The sequence below is a fragment of the Amblyomma maculatum genome, chromosome 1 (genome assembly GCF_055883805.1).
Source record: "Amblyomma maculatum isolate TAMU_Amacu chromosome 1, ASM5588380v1, whole genome shotgun sequence".
Classification (NCBI taxonomy): Eukaryota; Metazoa; Arthropoda; class Arachnida; order Ixodida; family Ixodidae; genus Amblyomma; species Amblyomma maculatum.
The window spans coordinates 193,732,527-193,757,294 of NC_139344.1; the positions used below are offsets into that span (position 1 = coordinate 193,732,527).

The window sequence follows — 24,768 nt, forward strand, 5'->3', positions numbered from 1 at the left end:
TCGTCTCTCTCACGGGCTCTGTAGGAGTGTACCCGTGAGGGACAAACGTTGTCAAGTGCATAATGTACTAGAAGAAATTGGAATTATTGCAACTTGTGTTCAGCCTATAGCGGCATAAAGCAGACGAAATGATGAAAGGTTTATCTCTTTAAGCTTAGAGGTTCCCAGTGAGGCAGTGTCGAAGATGGAACTATAGTGCACCAAACTTAAGCCTCGAATGACGAACTCTCTGGGAAGTCCGTGTTTTCGGCGCGCTCAGGCATGATGCGCTCCGTGTCACAGTGGGACATGCAGTGAACTGCTGACAGATGCGCTCACAACGTTTCAACAGCGTCATACATGCAACATAACTCGTGGTCAGGGATCAGTTTCGCTCCTTGTAGGCTCTACCGCAGCAAACGAGCCTAACCAAGGGTCGCACTCGTAATGCAAGCCACGTTACAATTAGAGATGCAAATTTCAGGAAAATTTTGAATGGCTTGAAACAATCGGGCTTTATTTCAAGTTTTTTTTTTCACGAAAATTTGGAAATATTGGGAGAAAACGTGAAGCAACATGGCAAGAACAGCATACATTTATTGGCTAAAAATCACGAACATCACTAAAAGCTTTAGCATGATAAGATCCTTCCGAAGCCAGCTTAGGCCGTGAGTCACATATCCAATGCATGTGATATGGGAAAACTGCTTGTAACAGAGCCCCCGGCTGCTTGTATGCTGCTGGTGTTGTCCGTGACTAGCACCACTACTTTATCGCTTCCGAGCATGCCAGTCACTTTGCGCATGTCGCCAGTAGCATACACCGCAGTGTGACAATTCTCGCCTGTTCCTACTGGCTAGGATAATAGTTTTGGCGTAGCGACGACTAATTCATGAGTGCATAACAGAAAGTTGCCGGGCCAGTTGGTACATCATTTTCTACAGAAACAGCGCGCTAAAAGTGGACAGAGAAATTTATTGCGAGCAATGCAATAAACCTTCAGTTTTTAGTCAGCGCTGTGTCTGTGTGTTGTTTCTTTCTCTGTCCAGTTTTAGCGCGCTGTTTCTGTTGAAAATAATTCATGAGTGCCTTGCCACGAACATTATTAGTACACCTACCGGAGGCCTCTGCATGATGCTTCACTCGCGTGTACTTCGAATTGAGCGAAGCTCTATTCAGAGGTTATTGTAAACCTTCTAAGAGAGCGTCAATTTGGCGTTGCACCTCCGAAGTGATGCGGTCCACAAGAAGCCCTCCCACTTCAGTTGCGAGGCTCGAGTTTCCAGCGCTTGCAAATTTGTAGGCGCTCAAAGGTAAAAGGTCGAATACCACCCCATTCCGAAGATCCGGTTAGACCTCGTGAAATAGTGCTCGCGCAAAAAAAAAAAAAAAAAGAAAAAAAAAAGAAAAAAAAAAAACATACAATTGAATCGAGATGCCTGTAGTTCTTTGAATTATGCTTACTCCATAGCTGCGAGTATTGCGCACAGACTCGGGCACAAGTAAAAGAAACACGATATTTCTTCCTAGGAGAAATCACACTGGTACAAACAAACATCAGTTAGCAGCGTGTGCCCATGAGAACCGTACCAGTGACCGCTACTTGTATGCACGTGTTGTCCCTGAAATATCGCTAGCAACGCGTCAGTCGGGGTAGACGCCACATGAAGGTCTATTTATCTCGTTTCCCACCTGCGCAGTAATTCGTGCATTCTTACTCTATCCAAAACTGAATTCTGGAATTTCTGAAACTGTCGATACGTTAGAATGAGCCCCGCCAAGGTGGCTCACTGGTTAGGGCGCTTGGAAACTGAGGTGAGCGACCTGGATTCGATTCCTTCCGCGGCGACCGCGCATCGCCTCCACCGAAATATAGGCGATAAGCAAGACGCCTTTGTACTGTGTTATGCCAGTGCACTTTGAAAACCTTAGGCAGAAGTTATCTGGAGCCTCCAACTACAGCGTCTCTAGTAGCCTGAGTAGATTTTGGAAGTCAAATCCCATAATCGAAAACCAAAACTAACAATAAAGAAAGAAGAAAAGAAAGACCTTGGACATGGGGTCTAAATTAATATCGGCGAAAGTTGGCAGGATGATCATCATTGTTAAATAGCGGCGACATTGACTACTGATTTTATAATAGTCAGTGACTTCTCTCTCTCTCTCTCTCTCTCTCCAATTTTGCAGGCTGAACTTGAGCGCACAAACGATATCCTTTCTTTACAGCTCAGCAACCCGCCCGAATTCACGTCGTCTTTTACGCCGTGGACGTAAGAGCAAGAGGCACCCGTCCTTTTGTCAGCACTCAAATGTGTCGCTCCATTTCATCGACGGCACACTGTCGGCGCGGAAATAGCAATTTCTGTGCTTCCTCTGAAATCTGTAAGCCGCGCAAAGGGTACAAAGCGAACAAGTTCAGCCTTAGGTGACAAGATGGGCCCGTTTGTTCGCAGTGATGATGGGAGCCGATCCGCGATGGTCGGAGGCAATATGCGGTCTAACAAAACGAACCCAGTTACCACAGGCGGCAATCAAAAACAGAAAAGTGCAGAAGTAATGAACGCCCGTTTGTTTAGAGGCTCACGTATCTTACCAACTTGTTTCGATGTGCAAAAAAAAAAAAAGTGTATATTTTTTTCGGTATTATTCTTTTGTTGTGTGTGCGGTTTTCGCCGATCAGAAAGCGACAAAGGCGAGGCAATGAAACGGTTCGGGCTGTGACGCAACACTCCTTGTCCCGCGCTCAGAATTTCAACCCCAATAACAGGTACTATGTATACAACGCTTCAATGCGTCTCTTTGCACCGAGCGACCAACGGTCTCTCAGGTTGGGAACGTTATACTGTTACAAGCTTTCTTCGGCGGAGTAGCAGCCTCTGCCCATGAAAAACGTCACGCGGATGTGTAGGCTTGAGTAACGTCACTGATGCGGCTTTCCCAATCATAAATCGCTGTAGAGAAAAAGAAAACCGTTCGGCAACATATGGAGCGGCTTTGTCAGAGAACTTCTGTAAGGGGCTTGGAAATAACTGCGTATAAAAGGCGCAGTCCGAAGCGTTGTGCAATCACGTTGCCCCATTTCGATAACGGGACAGCTTTTAAAAATGTCACATATTTGTATTTTTTATTTTATTTGTACGCAAGCTTGTGTACCTTGGCAGTCGTGTCGAAAAACTTCCACATTGCGTATAAATTGGTCTACGTGCTCAATAGTCCTTGCCGCTGCACTTTCAAGTGCTTCGATTTCGCTCGGCCTTGACAAGTGTTCGGGCGAAAAGCAATGCATGTAAAGTTGATATTTACTAAGGTTCTTTGCCCTCTGCAAATGATGCTATAGAAGTATAGAAGCAAAAATCGCTCAAGACATTTTTCCCGCTGTGAGGAACTCCGCTGGGCAACGTCCTTGTTATGAAGTTTTACGCAAAGAAAGCGATGAGTGTGGCCTTTGAACCGGGTGTCAAACTTACATTTTTCTATGCATGAAATGCGTCTAGCTCCCGTTGACGGCGCACCGCGAGTGACTTTGGAGTCAGAACTGAGGAGGAACACGAAGGCGAAACCAAACGAAATTCGGCGAAACCTTGAGCCGTCTCTTTTTATCTACGTGCTAACAACAACTTCTCTAAAATATTCGGCGCCACATTTACTGCGCTTGTCTGGGCCACGAACAACGCAGGATTGAAAAAAAAAAAGGCGCGTGGGAGAAAACATGTCCACTAAAGTGATTGCTGCGACGAAAGGTATTCCCGTGAGGTGCGGACATAAGTAAACAGAGCACGCTTTTCCGTTCAAAATAAAATCACGCCTTCTGCACTGGAGTTAAGAAAACAATATTTGTCTAAATAGAAGGGCACTGGTGTCTACTAAAGGTTCGCACATACCACGACCGCCGGTTTTAATTATGCAAAGTGTGAAAAAATATAGAAGCAAATAGCGTGCTCCGTTTACTTTTGTCCGCAGGGGTACATCGCTGTCATCTGGCAGGCCGGTTACAGAAGCTAATGAAAAGGGTCACTTCCGGATCCTTAGTTAACTTGCAATAATTGCAACAAAAACAACAGCAACGTTTTCAAACACTAGCTATAAGTTCGGTCGGAGCAATATACGAAGAGCAAAAGCCAAAAAATATAAAGACACTGTCGGTAAAACAATGGCACTGTATGGATGGCACTGTATACAGTGCCATCCGTGCTTCTGGGCTCAGACGCTTAGACCAGTGCATACAGTGCATGAACTGTGCACCTACACTTACACAGTGTAAGAACTTACACTTTCTAATTAGGTAGGCAATAAAAAGACGAAAAAGGAAAGAAAAGAAAAGAAAGAAAGATAAAGAAAAGAAGCACAGGTTTACGCGGAGGAATCACCTTGCATAATGCTATTCAAATAACTGGGAAGAAGAAAACGTAGCATTTGCTTTCTATAGTTGGTGCGAGTACGCGGAACTTCCCTCTTTTGCTACGTGCCCTTATTCTTTTTTCGAGATGGAAAACAGCACTGAAATAATTGGTTGTTACACTTAGTGGCCATTTCATACCTCTTAAGGAGTTTCATTTTATAAAATTCGGGTTAAACCAAGGTCTTTATAGAGGGGTTCTGTGCGACAGCCCTGAGGAGAGTTAGTGATTGCACGAATCGTCTTCTTTTGAATCTTGTGAAGTTTGTTAATGTTGGTGAAAGCAGTGGTTGCCCACACTAAATGACAATATTTCACGTAGAACATGAACAAAATGATGTAAATTATGAGTTTAATGCTTTTTGGTAAATAAAACTGTAATTTGCTGAGTATTCCACACACGTGCGACAATGTGTTGAAGCACTCAACTCAGTTAAGGAAAGATGGTGTGATCTATTGCTCATATAAGACCTCACACAAAAGAGGAATGCAGCACTATGAGGGTAGCCTCTTTTCTGCCATTTTTGCTTTTACACTGGGCTTGTTGTTTACAACCGACTCTGAAAAGATCGCGACAGGAGCTCTGACACCTTCCGAGTATCAGATAACCGATCAAAGGCAGACGTACACGGGTTCGATGTATTTTTTGCAATTTTTTAAAAGAACAAGGGAAGGGGGGGGGGGGGGAAGCAGGGGATGTCTATGGTCTATTAAAGTATACAAGTGTAGTCAGAAGCTGAGGGTCGTGCCTACACTTTATTCACATTTCTCAAATGTCGCATCAAGTGCGCTCATCCTGCTGCCTTATTTACTTAGAGCACACTTCAGGTTCCTTGCGACAGCTCCTTTAAAACTGCGCAGAGCGGTAGATTTTAATGCTGCTTACTTTCATCACTTATTATTGCGCTCTAAGCTGATTACTTCTCACTTTCTGCTTAGTACAGACAGATGGGGAACATGATTTCCTTTCTGGAGAGAACGGAAATTATCCTCCGGACCTCAGTTGATTTTTTCCAGGACGAAAAGGGGCGCCCAAATATTTTAGTCACGCAGTAGCTGAGGGCGCAGTAAAGTTGTACTGGAAATGGCAACAAATATCCGCTTTGAAATATAAATTCCGCAGAGATAAAAGTAACGCTGATGCACCTAGTTGAAGAAAATTGTGACAATTTTTTTTTTTCGTGCTCAAAGTCCGCCGTACTGAATTTAGAGTGTATCACTTCGGCAGCGGCTTTGGTTTCGAAACTTTCCAACGCCTTAGCACATGTGATAAAAATGCTTTTACTTTCGTCCCAAAACAAGGAATGCTTCTGACAGCAGGCCGTCGAACGAGTGGAGCAGGATTGTATAGAAGTATAATTACTCAAAATATAATACATTTAATTATAACGCGCGCTGTAAAGCACGTCACGCAAGTAACCACTGACGGTGGCGACGTTTAATTTTCCGAAGGAATTTCAACGCTTGCGCGTGGAACGTTTTTGCACGTTGTACTTTTCGACAGACGTCCCGAGGTGCACATATCCCCATTGAATTTATTTTCTATACTCGTTGCATTCGAGAATGACGACATGCTTAGCATATCTTTACCGAATACCGATGCTGCCGCTGCTCTCGGATGCAGTTGCACACGTGTAGCGCGCGCGCTCCGGCAGTCAATGAACCGAACAGCAACGGTAACAGTCGCGCTCTGGCGGAAAGTTAAAAGGCCTGCACTATGCAGTTTTAGATCACCAGCATAGCATTACAGTATACCACATGAGCATATGTTTCAGAGGAGACAAGTGCGCTTATGTGCGACCCACCTTCTACGCGTCCGGCGTTGGCTGTTGGCGCTCATTAGGCAGTGTATACACTTCTGAGAGTTCCAGCTAAGTGTAACCAAGCTTTTAAAAAACACCGACTGTTCTAGCTCAGTGGAACTAATTGGTGGCTGTTGAAAATCTCGAGGCCTAGTCTCAGTACATATTTCGTTTTCAAATAGAACATATGAACTGATGGTAGTAAATGAAAATGATCTAACTTGTAAATTACTGACTTGAGCAACAAAGTTTAAATTCATAAGTTGAAGATCGTGTATAAACAGGGCTGGCTGCAATGTTTACCATTTGCGCACCTTCATTTATGGGCCTTAAGAGAAAGGTATCACGTAATCAGCTGGTAGCTCATACGAACAAGCAAGACCTCACCGAGGAAGGAACTAGAGATAAAAATCGGGTTCTCTTCTCTCCGATCCGTCCTGGCATGATGCATAGCTCCGAAGCTTCTATATTCTGCGACTTACCTTCAATGCCGGAAAAAAAAAAAAGCTGGCGAACTGTAGCTGGATGCACCCATTACGCTCAACTGTTTTGAATTTACACTTTATTCTTGAGGCGAATATTTAAAGGCATTTTTTAATTAGTGATACATTGATGAATGATTCAGGGAGGGAGGGGGGGGGGGGATACGCAACTAGGCCACGCGATTCTCAGCAGTCTTCAATTATTAGCCGAAAAACGATTTTTTGAGTGGCAACGGTATTGGCGCTGACTGCAGATCCGGCACTACGGACGAATTTGTAAAATTGACCCCTTAAGCAATCGAGAACGCTATAAATGTTCAATTCCTCAGTAGCTACAGCAATCTTCTCTCTGTTTAGTCCCAGATTTGTGGATGCTATGTACTCCTAGTTTTGTCAAAGTGTCAAAAGCCGCAAAAGCATTAAACGGAAGTTTAATGCTTTGCACTCTGAAGCACCGATCTGGAAAAATCCTGTCGATTACATTTCACAACATCGCTCCTACCTCTTTCTGTCTGCAAAGGCACTAGTATGCCTCAGTCGATGCCAAGGGCACCTTCGAAAAGTTTCAGAAGTGTGTTTGGAATACTGTCAAGAAGGCCGCTCCGCCAAGGGCTGATTTCTTGATATTCGAATGCGGCGGACGCTACAAAATGCAACGAAACGCCACGCCATTAAGTCCGCGAGCCATTGAAATGCCGATTTACTAAAATGCGAAGGCATCGGTGGCTAAAAGCTACGCCGACGTAGCATCGAGCTCGCTTTTGCATCACATTCTAATTGAAACGAACAGACAAACTGCTTAATAGGAACCCCACAAGTTGCACGCCGGGCAAACTTAGAAAACCAATGCCTGGGCATTTCCTCCTCTTCCCGCCCCTAATTTTAAAGCGCTTGTTGGTGCCCCCGTTGCGGTCAAGCGTGAGCTCAACTTGAGAAAGATTAATTCCGCAAATGGTTAATGCTTCTCACAAGCTAAAAAAACATCACCGGCTTGTTTCATCTTGACATGGAAAGGAAGCTGTGTCTTTACTTTCGTGCATTGATCTCGTGTATCACAATAAAAAAAAAATCCGTTAAGTTTGGTTTTCCTCAAACAGACACGTAAAATGAGCTTATCGGAAGGCTCTGTAGCATTTACAGTGCTGCGTAATGCCGTCTCCTCAGCGGTAGGGTTCGGCAACTTCTCCTCACTGCTTGCCACTGAGCGCTTAAACGGCGATTGTTATCGAGAGGTGTCTCTGAACGCAACCTAAATATAACATACACTCACTCAAGGCAGAAAATGATTTCGGTGAAGCTAAATGAACAGTGTTACCGTTGTCCTGCCATCACCTCGTGGCAATATTCACGTGTGGTTTTTGTGGCTATTAGCAATTAAAGACATCAAATAATGCAAACTTTTTGCAAATATTTTGGTAGCCTATTTTAATGTTGCGTTTTAAAAAGAAAATAAGAAAAAGTTACACTTAGGTGATTCGAGCAGGTATTTTATTCGCTCTGTGCTAAGGTGTCTAGCGTCAATCCATTGCGCTATTGAAGCAACGAATACGGTAGGCTTTAAATGCACTGTTATTAATTTTTACAATATTTCTGCTGCCTATCGCCAGATGGCGCTGCTCAGAGGACCCTACCGTTGAGAGAACGGAATCTCGCTACAGTGCTTGCTCCCAGTATTATCAAGCGACCATACATTTTGCCGTTAGTCGCGGTGCCTGAGTAGGTAGGGCTCTCGACTGCTGAATGCAAGGGCTCGGGATAAAATCCCGCCCGCAGCCGTTGTTTTTTGATGGAAGCGACGGTGTATTGTGCGATGTCAGTGCACATTCAAGAACCCCAGAACCCTAGGTGGTAGTACTTTCAGGAGCCACTAATGCGTCCCTCATAGCCTCAGTCACTTTGGAGGAACGTTAAACCAATTAAACCAAACCAAATCATACATTTAACTGTCTGCGTCTTTCGCACTATTACAACGTTGCTTAGTACAGATACGTCCAATCATATGGATCCAAGAGCTCTAACTCTCAAAGGCCCTTACTGTAAAATCTGAAGTTAATAATCAGTTCATACCACGTAGTTCTGACAAATAGAACAACACAGAGATGTAGCACGTAGATGCTAGAATTAAAAGCGCGCTACCATATTTCTTAATAATTAAGAAGGTAAACCACTCCGTAAAAACGAAGATTACGTCAAACGGTCTGCAGTTAACTAGACGCATGAGAAGTGATAGTGTCATTAGATGATAGGCATAGAAACGTTTCTCAGACAAACATACCACTTACTTCTTCTCGTGCGGGAAATAATAAATACATATACTAAAAAGGAATAACATTTTTGCTATCGCCACTGCACATGTTGTTGTTGCAGACATGCACATAGTGAAGGACATGAAGAACCCATACACAAAACGTAATGGTTAAGCACCAGCAAACCGGATTGTAAACAAACCTCTCAGTGGTTTCTTAATATTAGCACAACTATAGAGCAACAAAGATACGGAAACAATCAAATATGCGTCAGGCTCAATTTATACAGTGACGGACATTATTAGCATCACTTAAAACAGGAAACCTGGAATACACTCAGAAGCTTAGTATATACGAACGCAGTACACAAAGCGAAAAAATTCCTAGAGCCCCGTTAAATCTACCATGCAGAAATGCGGAAGTCTGAGCGTTTCTGCTGCAAAGGGTGCATCATGTTTGTTCTCATTATTATTATCAACTAAATGCACCGTCATTATCATGGCCACTGTCATCATCGTTTATCATCACTAATTGGACCGTCATTGTCATCGCTACATCCTCACGGTAGACAAACCAAAGTATGACACGCTTTTACGACCCCGGGCGTGACGGCCGTTTTGTGCGGCTGTGTCTAAAATGCTACTTGCTGGAAACAGCGCGTCGGCCGCTGGCCGGGGCCTTCCGACTTCTGATGATACTACAGACTCGTACAAAGTTGTCCTTCCTCGACTGCCTACTGGTAACGTTGTCCTTAATACCGTTTTCTTGCATGCTGACCTCAAGGGTCGCCCGCACCGAGCTCCTGACTTCCGAGACGCACTCGTACAGATTTTGGACCTCCTGGAAATTTTGTGTATTGGTCAATACCAAATGAGCCACGTGTGGATGGTTACCTGCGAGTAGTTCTTCCAAACAGAAGCTTGTTAACAAAGCAGAGTTTCCGGTCAAAGGACTTAGGTGCATGGTGTTCGACCCGGATACAAATAATGTCAAGGTTAAGCTCCTTTGGCTTCCCCTCTATATGGAGCACCGGTGGATTGTGAAAGCTTTAGAGCCTAATGGAACGATTCAATCTGTGAAGCGCGAAAAGTGCCGGTGCCCAGAAATGGAGCATATGAAAACGGCGAACCGTGAAATCTCCCCCACGCTCAAGGGCGAAGTGTCAGCAAGCACAATTCTTCACTCTCTTAATGTTTATGGGGGGCAGGCATTAGTTTTTATCTCAGGGTGACCTCCACTGTGTCTGCGACGCAGCCGAGTTAGACGTGAACGGCGCCGCCCCGATGCACCCAGTGCGGTCGATTTGGGCATACTGTGGAGAACTGTGTCTTGAGTTATGCTGACAGGCTGCGTCAAGGCCAGTGGTCACGAGAAGATGACGTGGCGTCAGAACACATCATGGATGTGTCAGAGGTCGTCAATGGGACCGGTGAGCTAAGTCGTGAACCTCAAATAGATGGTGTCTTGAAGCCTTCTGCACTCACATCAACATAGAAGAATCTGTAGCGACTGACCATTTAGAATCCGCGTCTCCAGAGCCAAAACCGCCGAACCCGGGCCCGCCTGTGCGTGGCACTCAGAGTGCTGTGCTTGCTGCACAGGAACCACCTGTCATCAAAGGACAGCGTCTGAATATTCCTCCTGTGGAGTCAGTGGAGACGATACTGCCAGTGGATGCTCGCCAATCCTCCTTCGTCGCTGATTCTCCTTCGTCGTTGAAAGGCAACAGTGAGCCGTGTGTGGCGTCGATCTCTGGCGTGTCCGGTTCTCTGTCGGCTGCGAACGATGTGCTCCACCCGGGTTCGTGGACCGAGGCCTTAGGAGTTTTAGAGGAGGACGTGGACAACACCGTAGCTTTGAAGCGTCCTGCAGATGATGAGAAGGTGCGTATCGATGATGCTGACCAGAATGCATACTGTGTAGAGGTCACAGAAAACTTTAAAGAAATGGGCGATGTCTGCCCGAAAGGCCGCCAATTTGCCGGCGGGCCAACTCATTCCAGGGGATGGCGTTAATTAGGATTGGCACCAAAAAATGGCCAGCGTCGCAGCATATCAAATAGCTACCATTAAGGTTAGGGGTATGCGTAATCGTCGGAGGCAACAGCAGTTAAGGCATCTTTTAATGAAATGGAGCGTGTCTGTAGCAGCCATTCACGAAACAAAGTTGTCCTCTGATGAAGAGACAGAAGCTGCTATCGAGCCCTTTTCGCCGGAACATAACATTGTTAGCCGCGTAAGAGGCTTATCCGGAGGGCGTATGCTATTCCTGGCCAAAACGCTAAAGATGGCAGCCATGTTTTATTGCATATGGCGAGGGGTGACTTATATGCTGCGACCCTAAATGTTCAGGTGTGCAGTAGCAATTTATTTGTGTCTGCGCCTTCTTAAAGCAGCGAGATAGAAAGCTTTTCTTTCTGTCATTAGTTGACCATTCGTGCACGAATCGCAAAATTATATTGTTGGGAGATTTTAATTGTGTTTGTAAGAATGAGGATGAGGATCGATCAGTGTTATGTAAGAGATATGACCCTAGTGCTTCATTACTTACAGATTTGGCTCGTGAATATAATCTTGTGGATGTGGGACATAAAAAGAAGACACTATTCATTTTACTCATTTTCAGTTTTCCTCTAATGCCCGCCTTGAAAGAATTTACGTTTCTGCAAACACGTTCGCAAATGTGTTTGGTTACTGGATGCGGCCCATCTTCTTCAGTGACCACTGTATGGTGTCTATTCAGGTAGGGAGGTACAGTCGGCACATACTTCCCCCTCGGTGGGAGCTGTGGAAGATGAATAACTGTCTGCTCTCAGATGAAATCTTTAAGCGTGCTGTACCTACTTGCTTGAAAGACATATGGTCACGCCATGATCTGTCAGTTTTTCAAAAATGGGACTTGTTTAAAGAGGAGACCAAAAACTTGGCAATTGAAGAATCTGCAAGAATCGCGTTCCTGAAGAGACACCACGTTCGTGAGCTTGGGCGCACTCTAACTGAGCTACATGAGCTAGAAAGGGTTAGCCCGGGTGCCTAAGTTGAAGAAATAATAACGTAAAGGCTGAGCTTCAATAATTTGCGACGGAAAGGTACAAGGGGGCCCTGATAAGATCTAGGACCCGAAGGTTTCTTGACGAGCAACCTTCACGTCGGGCCCTTTGTGATGAAAGAGAGAAGGCTCTTACGAAGGAAATATTGGAAATTGAGTATGGTGGTTGTACATACATTGATGATCCTAGTATTCTTGCCGCTTTCTATGACTATTATTGAAAGCTGTTCAGCAGTTGTGAAGATCCAAATCAGGGTTCCGATTATAATTCCTTACTTGAGAACTTTCCTCGACTAGACGATGAGAATTGTGCTGTACTAGAGGGATCCATCACTTTGAACGAAAATGAATCAGCCATTTCAGGCCTTCAGAGCCAAAAATCTTCTGGCCCAAATGGCATTACTAGCGAATTCTATAAAACATTTTCGCCTTGCCTAACACCTGTTTTGATGGAAGTTTTCCAAGCATCTTATGGTGTGGGTTTCCTGCCTCCCATTTTCTATTCAGGCCACACAATATTAATTCCCAAAAGCAAATGTACTAATTGGTTGAAAACTGTTGAAGGATATTGTCCAATTTTCCTGTGTAATGTTGATTGCAAAATTTTTGCCAAGGTTCTTTGTTGTCATCTGCAGCTGGTCATTATGGACTTGATAGGTTCGCATCAGGTATGTGGTATCAGCTGACGCAGTATTCAAACACACATTCATATTGCACGTTCAGTAATCGAAACAGTATCAGATGAGACGGGCCAAGTAGCTCTGATTCAAACTCACCTGGTGAAGGCGTTTGATAAAGTGCTGGCGTTATGCGAGGGGGATGGTATTCCACTTTGCTCACACTCCGCAGGTGCAACGTTCTCGCTAGCGACCCGCGGAGGGGACAAAGGGGACAAAGGATGGGGACGACACAGTTAATACTCGAATGCTATTTATTGCACTTGCAAATAATACAGAGCATGCCGGCTAGCTATACATCAACAAGGTTTTCCTTGGAAGGGCAATGCTACGTAAGAAGGACTTTTGACTCACCTGCTGGGGAATGGGGGTGCGACTTCGGCGGCGGACATTTGCACGCGCCGGGAATATGGCGGCCGGGATCTCCTGTGCGCGCCGCATTCTTCGGACAAATCCATACCACGGCGTTTGCCGCGGGAGGCGGCGCGAGAGTGCGGTATTTACCGGTCGCTTCGCCGTTGGGAACCAGAAGATGGGCGGTCGTGCACGACGGGTCCTCCTGTGTGCGCTGCGTACTCCGTGCCCGCTATCCCCGGCATTTGCCGGGAGAGGCGGTGGGAGACGACCGCTCGCGTTGCCAGCTGGATCCAGAAGTTCTCTGTCGTCTTCTAGCGGGAACTCGCGTAGACGTCTTGGTGGCGCATCCATTGTTGATTATCCTTTCCCCAAGGGGAGGTATTTACCTCCTCTCCCAGCCGGCGTTGCCACGACGCTCGCCGGAGTGGTGGTGACCGGTCGCGGCGAAGGGGGAGGAAACTGGTTTTCCACAAAGTTTGGCACGATTTCTAGTTCGCGGTCTTGGAGTATGCAAAAATTGGTGACGTTTAACTATAAGGCTGTGCTATATGAACTCGTATTCAAGATATAATTGGTAATCAGGAGCTACTGAAACGAATACTACTGGAATCATGTTTTCGTCAAGGATGTCCACAATCTCCACTGTTTGCATTATATCTGGAACCCCTGTGTCTCAGTGTAATTAACAAAGCGGTCATCCGTGGTTTCTCTCTGGCTCAATGTGAAGTTAAGGTTTTAGCCTACGCGGACGATATCTCCCTCTTTTGTTCTGACAAAAAGAGTGTACTTAAGGCTTTACACTTGACTGAACAGTTCTGCGATGTATCAGATGCGGCTCTTAATCTAGATAAATCCAAAGACTTTTAGTTGCGTCATTGGGGCACTAGACCAAGCCAGTTTGGAGGCACATGCTGAGACTGTAGTCCTCTTCAGTACCTAGAGGTTGCGCTGCACCAAGTTCGCAACAGCGCAGCCTATTGGTGTTCACAAATCGTGCCTATGCGGCGACAAACACAGGCTTGAATGGTTAGTGTTTACTAGGGCACAAGTCTGTAATATATTTTTGTTTGCAAAGCTTGCGTATGTCCTTCAAGTCCTGCATTGTGCGAGGAGGAAGGCACAAGCTATACACAGAATATTTGCAATATGTGCGTGGCGCTCTCAATGGGAGCCCATGCGGCGTGACAACTTGTTCCTTCCCTTAGAGTATGGTGGAGTGGATCTTGTTCACCTGTTCGTGCATCAGCTCGTTTCCCGATTTTTTCTTTTTCAAATCGGCAAACCACCCGTTTCTTATAGCTGCGCTCATTAGGCGTCTCAGTCCTCATTTGCCTTACTTATTCACACCGAGTGAGCAGGTTCGTGAGGGGACTTTATGGGGATACCTTACGGAGAATGCTGACACTTTCAATTTCCTCCCTGTGCGCTTCTCTTTAGATTACCTGTATAGCCTCTCGAGAAAGCAGATGATCCAAATTCTCACTGAGTCTGTTCCCTACACCGTTGTATCGGCAGCCTTATCTGGGATTTTTGGCCAGCAGTGCGCTAAAGCGTGTTAGGATGGGCATTCAGGCAGCCGCAAAAACGTTATTTTTCAAACTACACACCAAACTACACACAGTGACGCTGCCTGTAAAGATATTTCTTCATGATAAGGAAATGTTTGTGCCCTGAACGAATTATTGTCGACTGTGTAGCGTGCTCGAGATAATTGATTATTGCTTTATTCTGTGTCGAGATGCTATGTTCTTTTGGGATGTACTACAACGAACTTGTAAGAAGAACATTGAAATTACACTATATACTATTGGATGTTTTCCTGTTGACAAAAACTTTCTTGCGCCTTACGATCTATTTGTGTTGATGGGACAATTTAACAAACATCCAATAGTCTTTGGAAAAGCCGTGGATGAACAGACATGCCGAGCCATCAATATCGGCCAAATCCGTGTTTCGTGAGCAGTGTGTTTTGGTGAGGAGTGTATATATGCTGCAGGCGAACCTCCAAACTGGCTGCCGTAGCAAGATGCAAGTGTGTGCCTCCCTGTATTTTGTTGTTTTGATGATGGTGCAGTGTCGGGTTGGGAATATGGTGGGCTCGTATTAAGCAGCCCGGTAACTTGAGATATAAACAAGTTTGGGTAAGTGAAGGTTTCATTTTTTTTACAAACGTTTTCCCTTGCAATAAAAAAAAAAAAAAAATCCCGGGCGCGGTGTCGTTGATTAAAGCGCTGGGCTGCGAATCCTAAGGATGGAGGCTCGATTTCCGGCGGAAACAAGATTTTTATTTTTTTGATGACATCATCATGACGTCATTTTATTGACAGCTATGTGTGACCGGACGGACGCCGGCAGTATGAGCCGGTAAATGCTTTCGCCTTAATATGCGGCACAACGACCATGCTAACACGGCAAGCGATGTTGTGTCCAGCCGCACGGTTGAAACGAAAGAACAAAGGCGGGGGGGAGGGCACTTAAACTCCGCTTTTAGGAGCTAATGGCTCCCAACCGCCGGCCCCCTTTACGGATGCATGCATTTTGCTACTCGCTTAGTAATCAAACCCTTAATTTTAGCTTCTCTTCACTCACACGCACTTATTAAGATGCACTCGTAAGGTACCAGATTGTGTGAAGACCTCCCAATATGAATATAAGCTCACGCTTAAAGCAAGCCGTGCGAACGTGCCTACGTGGCCTACGTGGCCTACGTGGCCTATATATGAGTAGCGTGTCTGACTCGGACTCGGGATCCTTTTACCTGACAGTTCGATTAAAATCCCACCCTCCCATCTCAAAGGACAGGCACGAGTTACCCGAGTAAACCCGAGCGTTTACCAACTCGCCAATGTCATGCGGTCTCATGGCGTCGCACAACCTGCTTATCAATCAGTGCCCGGCCGTGTCACCTGCCAACTACCACCTACCAGAGGCATCCGCGTTGTTTTTCACTCGCACGCTGGCGCCAACGCCGGGTTTTCTAGAGAACGGGGTCTCTAACGCTATCACATTCAAAGCTGCAAGCACGAACCTCACTTTTCACTAACAGGAATGCGCGTAACACCATTCACACCTCGGTAATTCATCGATTAACTCTCTTTTGAACATGGTTTGTTCGTTATTCCATGACGTTGGGGAGAACTTTTGAAACAACAACATGAATTTTAATTCTCCAAACTGCACTCACTATGGACACTGTTCGGAGAGCGTCTCCGTGAACTATGCACCGCACTGCTCCGTAAACGCTGAGTGTCTCTCTTCACTTGAAGGGAGCACGCGCACGAGCGTCCCTCTCTCGCGCCACCCACCGACCACACAACACAACACACGCGCACACAGCCGTACCCCGCGGTGAAGAATAGGCGATTCCAGTTCGTGTACGTCCATCCCCCGTTGTCAGTGGGATGGCCCAAATGTCGTGCCGTGAAGACCGCGAAGACGGCACCCAGAATATTCAACATGGTTACGCGGCGGACATTAGCCGGAACCGGTGAGCGGGCGCCAGAGTGGCCAGGCTTTTTTTCTGCTCCATAAATTCTTATAAAGCACGAATATGATGTGCATGGAAGGTAAAGTATTTTTTCTATCACTAGAAGGGGAGAGGGGGGGGGGGGGGCATGGAATGCTTCATATAATACAGATATAGACCTTATAGTCTTCACATTTCAAGGTTCCTTGCTAGTTGTAGGCAAACGACTGTGCGGTAGCGCTCTACTTCAGGTTTTTGGCGATGGAAGAGACGGAAACGAAAAAAGAAAGGCGGGGAGGTTAACCAGGAAAACAAACCGGTTTGCTATTCAGCGCTGTGAGAAAAGAGATCAAGGGATATTATAATGGCGAAAAAGGTTGTTACGGAGGGGAGCCAGCATGCCCCAAAATGGTCTAAGCAACGCCTTACTTAACTCACTGTGAGAAAAGGCCTTTTCATTTTATGTGATTGCAGTAACCATGTGGTTGACAGCGGCACCGCAGCTATAGAGTAGATAAATGTTGCACAGGCAGATAACGAGGAGAATCCGGGTAGAGAGGTGCTGTGCGGCGCTTATATGGCTTATACTTGTAGGTTATATGCTACCGCCGGTGATCGAAAAAGTATCAATAGTGTCTTATGTATAGTGTCATCATTGATGCAGAGCAAAGGTGAGCCAGCAGTAAGCGGTATACTCGATTTGAATGGCTGCGACGCTCACAGCAGTAGCGCGTTGAGCTCGAATTTGCGCCACTTCGTTTCCTTGGAAAAAAAGCAACAATTTTCTCCCCGCCGCAGCCCTGATATATGCGTATACTTTGGCTGCAGCCAGACTTATGCTCGTGGGAGCACGGTACTGTATTCTTTGCAGGACGGCTGCTAAGAATACCGTGTTTTCGCGTTGTAATTTTCAAAACTCTTACGTCCGTTGTTAATAAAACAATATTTTTTTCATTTCATGTGGTTACTTGATTTCAGCATAGTTCGCAAACTCAAACATTAAGACGATCGGGCCTTAAGTTCATGCGCCACTTGGAGCAGGAACTTGCGACCAGAGAAGTTTAAACCAAAGCGAAGCCGCGTTTTGCAAGGATTAACTTACAAATTGATGTTTTCTTTTCCCTTCAACTTTGGAATCTGAGAATAGCTCTGCTAAATGTAGTTAGGTTTGGTTTATGGGGTTCAACTTTCTAAAACGACTAAGTCCATGAAAAACGCCGTAGTGGAGTAATCCAGAAATTTTGACCGCCTGGGATCCTTTAACGTGCGCTGACATCTCATAGCACACGGGCGCCTTGCTTTTCGCCTCCATCGAAAGGCGGCCGTTGATACTAAAGGTGGATGGTTTGTGTTTCGGTTAGTGACTGTGTACATTGACCTGCGTATTCGAGGACTTTGTATACGGCTTTTCTCAGCTGCAAATTTTAGTTTTGCCATGCAATCGGAACATTAATGCAGCCACACATTGAACAACAAAAAGAACGTTAGTTATGTTTCACTCAGAAATATCTACCGCTGCTTGAAGACATGAACAGATCGCTAAATCGATAACAAAACTTTATTTCCTCGCACTGTGAGCCCAAATTTGCAGTCTGAGCAGAGAACTCCGCAATTCCTCGAGCGCCTTGCACATTAAAGTTCCCCTCCGTTAAGTCGCAGGCCACGGCTTCTAGCAGCGGGCTTATTGATTAAGCTTCGTATAGTTTTTATGGTGCGATAACTCATGCACACATCCTTGCATTGAAAGCATTTTTTTTTTATTGTCTTAAGCCCTCTAATTGATATAGGAGTTTTCGCTACAGGAGCGCGTCGCCCTACCGAAGATTAAACGATGACAACTCCGTCGTAACGCATTTAGAATACATGCGCCTGGTTTTATATATGGTTGGCAGGGTTCGTCCAATGTAGGTGCTGTGGTTAGCCAAATAAACGGCTTAGGCAGCATGCACTGTTATTCATTCGGCAAATAAAATGCGAATGTTGTAAGATCTGCAAACATATATGTTAGCAAATCATCAGTGAGATAAATAGTTCACTTGAGCCACAAAATGTTCTTGTAAAACTTTGATACCTCTTTAACAACACTACTTTTTAATTTCATTGTGTAGTATTTCTATTTTCTACACGCCACGACAGCAACAATGGTGATTGCCTTTTATATTCAAGCAAAATTGAGCAATAAAGTTGTGCAAGGAGGAAAGGCAATAGAAATCCTAACGCATGTTGAAACACAGGCTGCACAGCTTGCGACACTTTAATGCCGTCGAACGCAATGAATGCTATGCAGTGTCATCATCGCTTGGGAATGCACAGGCGAGAATAAAGATTGAGAGAATGCAGGCGCACGTGGTAGCGTTCCAATCAGACCGCAGGGCAAATATGGTCCTAAACGCAAGGAAAGACTAGGTGGGAGGCTTCAGGACACAGCTAGTAAGCACCGTAGTACCCGCGCACAAGAAGCAAGCTTATCAGACACTGAGGAATGGAGCAAAGGCGACTTGTATTGATCAGTCAACATTCAACAAGCAAGAGGAAGCTCTGCAAAGTCAGTAGGCTGGTGCAAGTCTCCTAGCATTCTAGTTCCTTTTTCGTCTCCTTTTGTTGTCATTGTTCTGCGGAGATCAAACGGCGCGCAGAGGCGGCAAACATCGCATTGGTCGCGCAGATACATGCCCAATCAATGCGTTTTCTGAGTTTTCATTATGGCCTCTCTTCGGAGCAACAACCTGGAAACACAATAAGAGCGAACGATGTCTCTTGTTTGCGCAACGCCCGTGACAACACGTGGCTTTGAACGCTGCATTCCTTTTTCCTTTCTTAGGTGCGAAGAAAAATAAAAAAGTTACTGCAGCAGTGCGTGAAGCGGGTTGACTAGTCGGCCGGCCTCATCTGCGGAGTCTCGCCTTGAGGGGCAGCTGTCCGGCAGCTGTACGACTGTGACACAACTACCTTGAAGAACCCCAACGAACTTCACAGATTTTTGTATTCTTTTAGCTTTAGTTAGTTTTTTTTTTTTTTTTTTTAACAATGGGCAGGGGGGGGGGGGAGGGCTTAGGCAATTATATGTTATCACAAAAGGCCCAATGCGTCCTATGTAAAAGCGTAGTAACGTTCCTGTTCTTTCGCGTTCGTCTTGGATGATCTTCTGAGGTGTCCCATTTAAATGCATCGCTTCGGGATAAGTACGACAGCTCCTTGTCGTTGTTCCTGGCGTATGAATATCCGCTGACTTGAGCGCATGAAAACGGTCTTTTAATTTGGGGGCATTTCGCATGCCTGAGGAAGTATGCTTGCCATGGGCCTCCTCTAGAGTGTCCAGCACGTTTATTTCACCGGGAGTACTTTCGTACACTGCACATCGCAAGAGAGTAAATATATATATATATATATATATATATATATATATATATATATATATATATATATATATATATATATATATATATATATATATATATATATATATATATATATATATATATATATATATATATATATATATATATATATATATATATATATATATATATATCTGTCTTTCTCTCTCGACGCGAATCTTCCTGAAAATAAAAGACGTAACATGCATGCACAAAATGAAAGAACCTTCGGTTACGAAATCAGTCGAGGTCGACAGGAAATAAAATTACACTTTACCATGACCGACGAGTCACTTTCCTGTCGGCTGCCTCGAAGAGACAACTTTTTATTAAGCTTTACTGGATTCATTTTTATCTAATAACTACGGATAACATGAGCGACGAGCCTTTGGTGAAGTAAGAACGTTTAAGGTCGCATTGTAAATGCCAGGAGTCCTTAAACGACTGCTTTTTATTCTGCAGCGTGAGCTACATCTATTAAGACAATGTAGAGCGTCCGTGTCGCATTTGGGAGGTACCAGGTTCGAATCTGGGTGCTGCCGGGTACCCACCGGTTTTCAATGGGTACAAGCTTTCCCCCGGCCTGGTGCGCAGCTCTTTCTTGTGGGGAGAAATGCTAGATAAGGGGATCATGGACCAAAAAAAAAAAAAAAAAAGCGCCACATATAGGCTTCTGCCGTACGATGCAGACTTATGGGTGTCCGATGATGGAACGAATCACTGCACCATATTCGCAACTATTTGGAAAACCAACCAGTGAGACAATGCCAAACCAGTTAGACAGTGAGGAACTGAAGCCACTCCGCCGTCATCACGATGTGACGTCGAACACCACATGGGGGGCGCATATTAAAAAGACGCATAATAGCTGCTTGATGTAGTCAAGAACCAAGTTGGCTCTGATGAACTAAATAAATTAATGGGTGAACCCATCAACTCATGCTGTGGAGCCTTGTTACAATATGAGTCTTTAAGGCTTGGTGCTGTACCAACCGACTTGGTTGGGATTTTACTAAACTGCAAAAATACGCCATCGGCGTAGCCTAATATATCAGCTGAAAAAGTGCCTTTTCTCGCGCAGTGCGTCGTTGTATTCATCAAGTCCTATCCTTGCACAAAGCCGTCCAAAAGCAAGAGCATACGAACACTCACACGTGCAAGCCAATATTGAACGCTTGGCTGCTCTTGAAAGCGACATTTCGCAATCATACAGAAAAGCACAAAACTACAAGAGATTTCCTCCAACTACCTAAATTTTCATTGGCCTGTAATAACTCAACCAAAATGTCAGCAAACATTTTAGTCCCGCATTTAAAGGTACGAAACTTAATGGCTACCATCTATGGCCCGCTTGCAGATCCTTGTTCGGAAACCTGTTTTCCTACTCCCTTAGTCGTGAATCCCTTAATCTGTGCCTCCACTATCTCACGCATACTTACTAGTACATTGCCCCATTATGTGGAAGGCCGTCCGCCATAGGTACTAAGCCTCGCTCGATTACGTCTTACAAATGGGCCTGTATGGCCTGAGAGTGCATAATGTGTGTGAATTGGAATCCGATGTTCCCGGAGGTTTCGACTCCCATTTCACCGTCCCAAAGGAGCTGCCCGAGTTGGCAGAAGCTGCCACCACGGCCGTGCCATGTGTTTCCATGATATCGTAGAACTTGCCAATCAATTAGTGCCCAATCATGTAACCTGCCAACTACCACCTGTCGAAGGAATGTTTCTAATTTTAGAGTTATCTCCCTAATTACAGCAAGAGCCGAGTTTATTGGCATACCGGCTATTTGACTTTCAACCAAATTCAAGGCCAAACGCTTCAGTGTGAGACCTGCGGTGATGTACATAAATACCGTCAATAAATATCCTCACTAGATGCTACTATAGATCCTGCGTGAAAGGTTGCAGTGAAATGTAGAAAATTTTATGTTCGAGCAAGCTCGGAGTGACGGATAAATTAAGCGCAGCCGATTACCCGGGACCATTCTCATCAACAGCCGCCGAGAGTATATATATCGCCGTCGCCGAATTGTGTTCTTTTCGAGCACAAATGGACAGAGTACAAAGTTTATTTTCTGTGTTATTCGGTCTGCCTGACTGCCTGTCTCAGTGTCGTCCCCACTAAGTGACAGTACTCAGACTAAATTCGATCAAGAAATATGCGCTCCACTATATGAATGATTCTAATTGATTGTGTTTTTGAGTAAACGATATCAAGAAGATGAAACACCACTGCTCGCAGCTTTGGTGCCTAACGGACCTGGAGATGGAAGCACTTTTAAGTATCGTTCAGCTAACTGAACCGGGTATTCTGGAAAAGTGAAAAAAATTTACCTCATTCCTCGGGCACTTTTCCTACAGTTGAGATTCGATGCCGGCCTGCCGTAGTAATATATAGACACGAATAAATTACCTCTACGTGGACGAGGATCTTGTTTTGCGGATGTTTTATTCTCAGCCCTTCTCTAAAACCGATGAGGGAAAGCAAAATGCAGGGTCTCCGTGAGCTCTTCACCGCATTTATCGGCAATGAAAAAAGGAAGAGTAAAACTGATGTTGTAGGCGCCGTAGTTTCAACAGGATTGTACAGGCAGGACACTCAACAGGTGTAGAGCGTAAGGCTTTAAAGCGTAATAAATAGATTGAAGGCCAAAATTTGGATTTGCTTTATGAGTGTAGACAATTTAATAAAATATGCACAGAAATACACAATAATATGCAATACGAGGCATGAACGACTGTAAACGTGAAAGCATTTCGCATAATCACGTTTCTCAGTTTCAAGTTTCGCATTTACGTTTGATCGTATTGTCCCGTACAGTTTTTTGCCATAGTGCATCAGAAACTGGACACTGGGGCAAGCACATCAGCGCCATACCAGTGTTCGCTCCACCTTTCAAGTATTCAAATACCAGTGCTTATCTATACTTGCACCTTGCTACAATGGAAAAAAAGAAATTGAATGTCGTCGTGTTCAAAGGAGTAACAAAATTTACACGCTAGCTTTCCTAAGGTCAAGAACACATGTTCTGCTTGCAATGTGCACCACCTTTGATTAAGGGATAATCACGTTCTTACTTCGTAGAGCCTTTGGTCCCGCCCCTCACCGCAGGTAAGATGCTACCGTACCCGTGGCGCGGTGCTAAAACAATAGAAAACAAAACAAAGAAGAAGAAGAAAAAAAAGCCGCGCGTGCTCGCGTACGCGGCAGCGCTGTGCGACCAGGCTGCGTCGGTCGCCCCGGGAGGGCGCTGACTGCGGGAGCGATCGCGCCGTGAAGCGGTGGTGCAGGGGCGACGGGGTCCCGTCATCGCCGCTCGAATGCTCGGCCTGATCGGTCGGTCCCTGCGCGCCGTCCCAACTCTCAGCCGCAATCAATAGGCGCACCCCCCGTTCCTCTCCCTCGGAGCGCGACACCGCGCAAGAAACTTTTCTGCGTATATCGTCCAGACCCACGGCCTAAAGCGAGTTCACACTACGTCTGGGCGGTCTCTGTAGAAGTGGCAGTGAGCGGTGGACGTTGTCATTGAAGATCGGAGAAGGCGAACACTTGTAGGGGCCAGTTTTCCGACCTTTTTATCCTTCCCCTCTCACTCTCTCTCCACTTCTTCTCCTTTCAAAAACTTTTCGTTTCCCTACATCCCGCTCCGGGCGTTCCCTGTTTCTTTTCCTTTTTTTTATCTGCACCCCGTCTTCTATCGAATCTAACAAGGCAAACCTGGAAAGCGGCGGCGGCAAGTGCGCAACGTGCCACCCGCAATCAAGGTAAGCTACATTTTATTTTTACTTCCGTTCTGCATGTGGCGTGTTTTACAGATAAAGAGAATACAGACCGGCAAGCTCAGTAGTTTTCGTAGTTTTCGTTTCGTTGCCTTTTCTCCTGCTGGGATTTTCGCAGTATCGTGTTACGCCTTCGAGGAAGCCTAGTGACGTCCAAGAAACAAGGTTACGAAAAAAATATCCCATGCTGCTTAGTGCCACCTTATACATCGTATTCACGTAGGTCGATATTAAAATATTGCCTCGCCTCACTAAAGCTGAAAGTCCCGCTATGAAACGAACTAGTACCGAGACTTTGGGCTTTATGAGAAGAAGGCCGCTTCATGTTGACTGTTTTCCGCGTCAGATAACTTGCCAGCACAATGCCGCCTGCCTGCTCGAACTGCGATGCTGAAGATTATACATGCGTGCTCCTCGAACCGCGCGTTGTTATGGTGGCTGGAGTTTGCCTTGGTATTTTTCAGAGCATGTTCAAGAGTCTATGTCGCAAACTTTCCGATTAAAAAAAAAAAGCAAGAAGGGAATAGAGTTCCTGAAATGCGCTGCAGATACCATTATGTGTCATGCTGAAGGCGTCGAGAACATTTCTTCGCATTCTTCATGATATTATTTCCAGAGGTGGCGGAAAGTACGATCACGGCAGGAATGACATCCCAGAGAAAAAAAAAAAAAAAAGGAGTTGATCGTTGGCTCTTTGCTAATACGTGTTCTTCACATTGCGAGTACTCATGAAACAAGTTTAATTAGGCTTACTACTGAAAACTAACATTTGACTTGAATCTAGCTATGGGGCCATATCCTTGCAACTTTAAAGGATCCTAGGCTTCTGGTAGATATTTTACATGGCGATAAAACGCAACTGGCAGGTACTTTTATAATCCTGCCGCCGGGTCATCTTGCGGCAAAAGACGGCGTACCTACTGCGCATGCTCCAATTCGGCATTGGAAATAAGCGGAGAAAAATAAACACCGCATGCCTCCGAGAAAGCTCGACGCCATTTCACTCGGTGGCAGCCTTACTCTACCCTGGCGTGACACACATGAGTCGCGCGCACAAGTTGGCGCGGCGTGAAGTGACGACAAAGCAAAACAAGACAGGAGCAAAGAGGAGCGGCGAAGCCTCAGCGGGCATTCTTTATACGCGAGCGATTGATGC

General features: G+C 45.4%; 1 protein-coding gene across 1 annotated transcript in view; it reads left to right on the top strand.

The window, feature by feature from the left end:
- The first annotated feature begins 23,154 nt into the window (after positions 1-23,154).
- Positions 23,155-24,768, top strand: part of LOC146205293 (dopamine receptor 2-like) — a 295,046-nt gene continuing 293,432 nt past the window's right edge. Inside the window, exon 1 of the mRNA XM_084589954.1 lies at positions 23,155-23,597. The gene's annotated coding sequence lies outside the window, so the exon portion shown is untranslated. The remainder of the gene's footprint in view (positions 23,598-24,768) is intronic.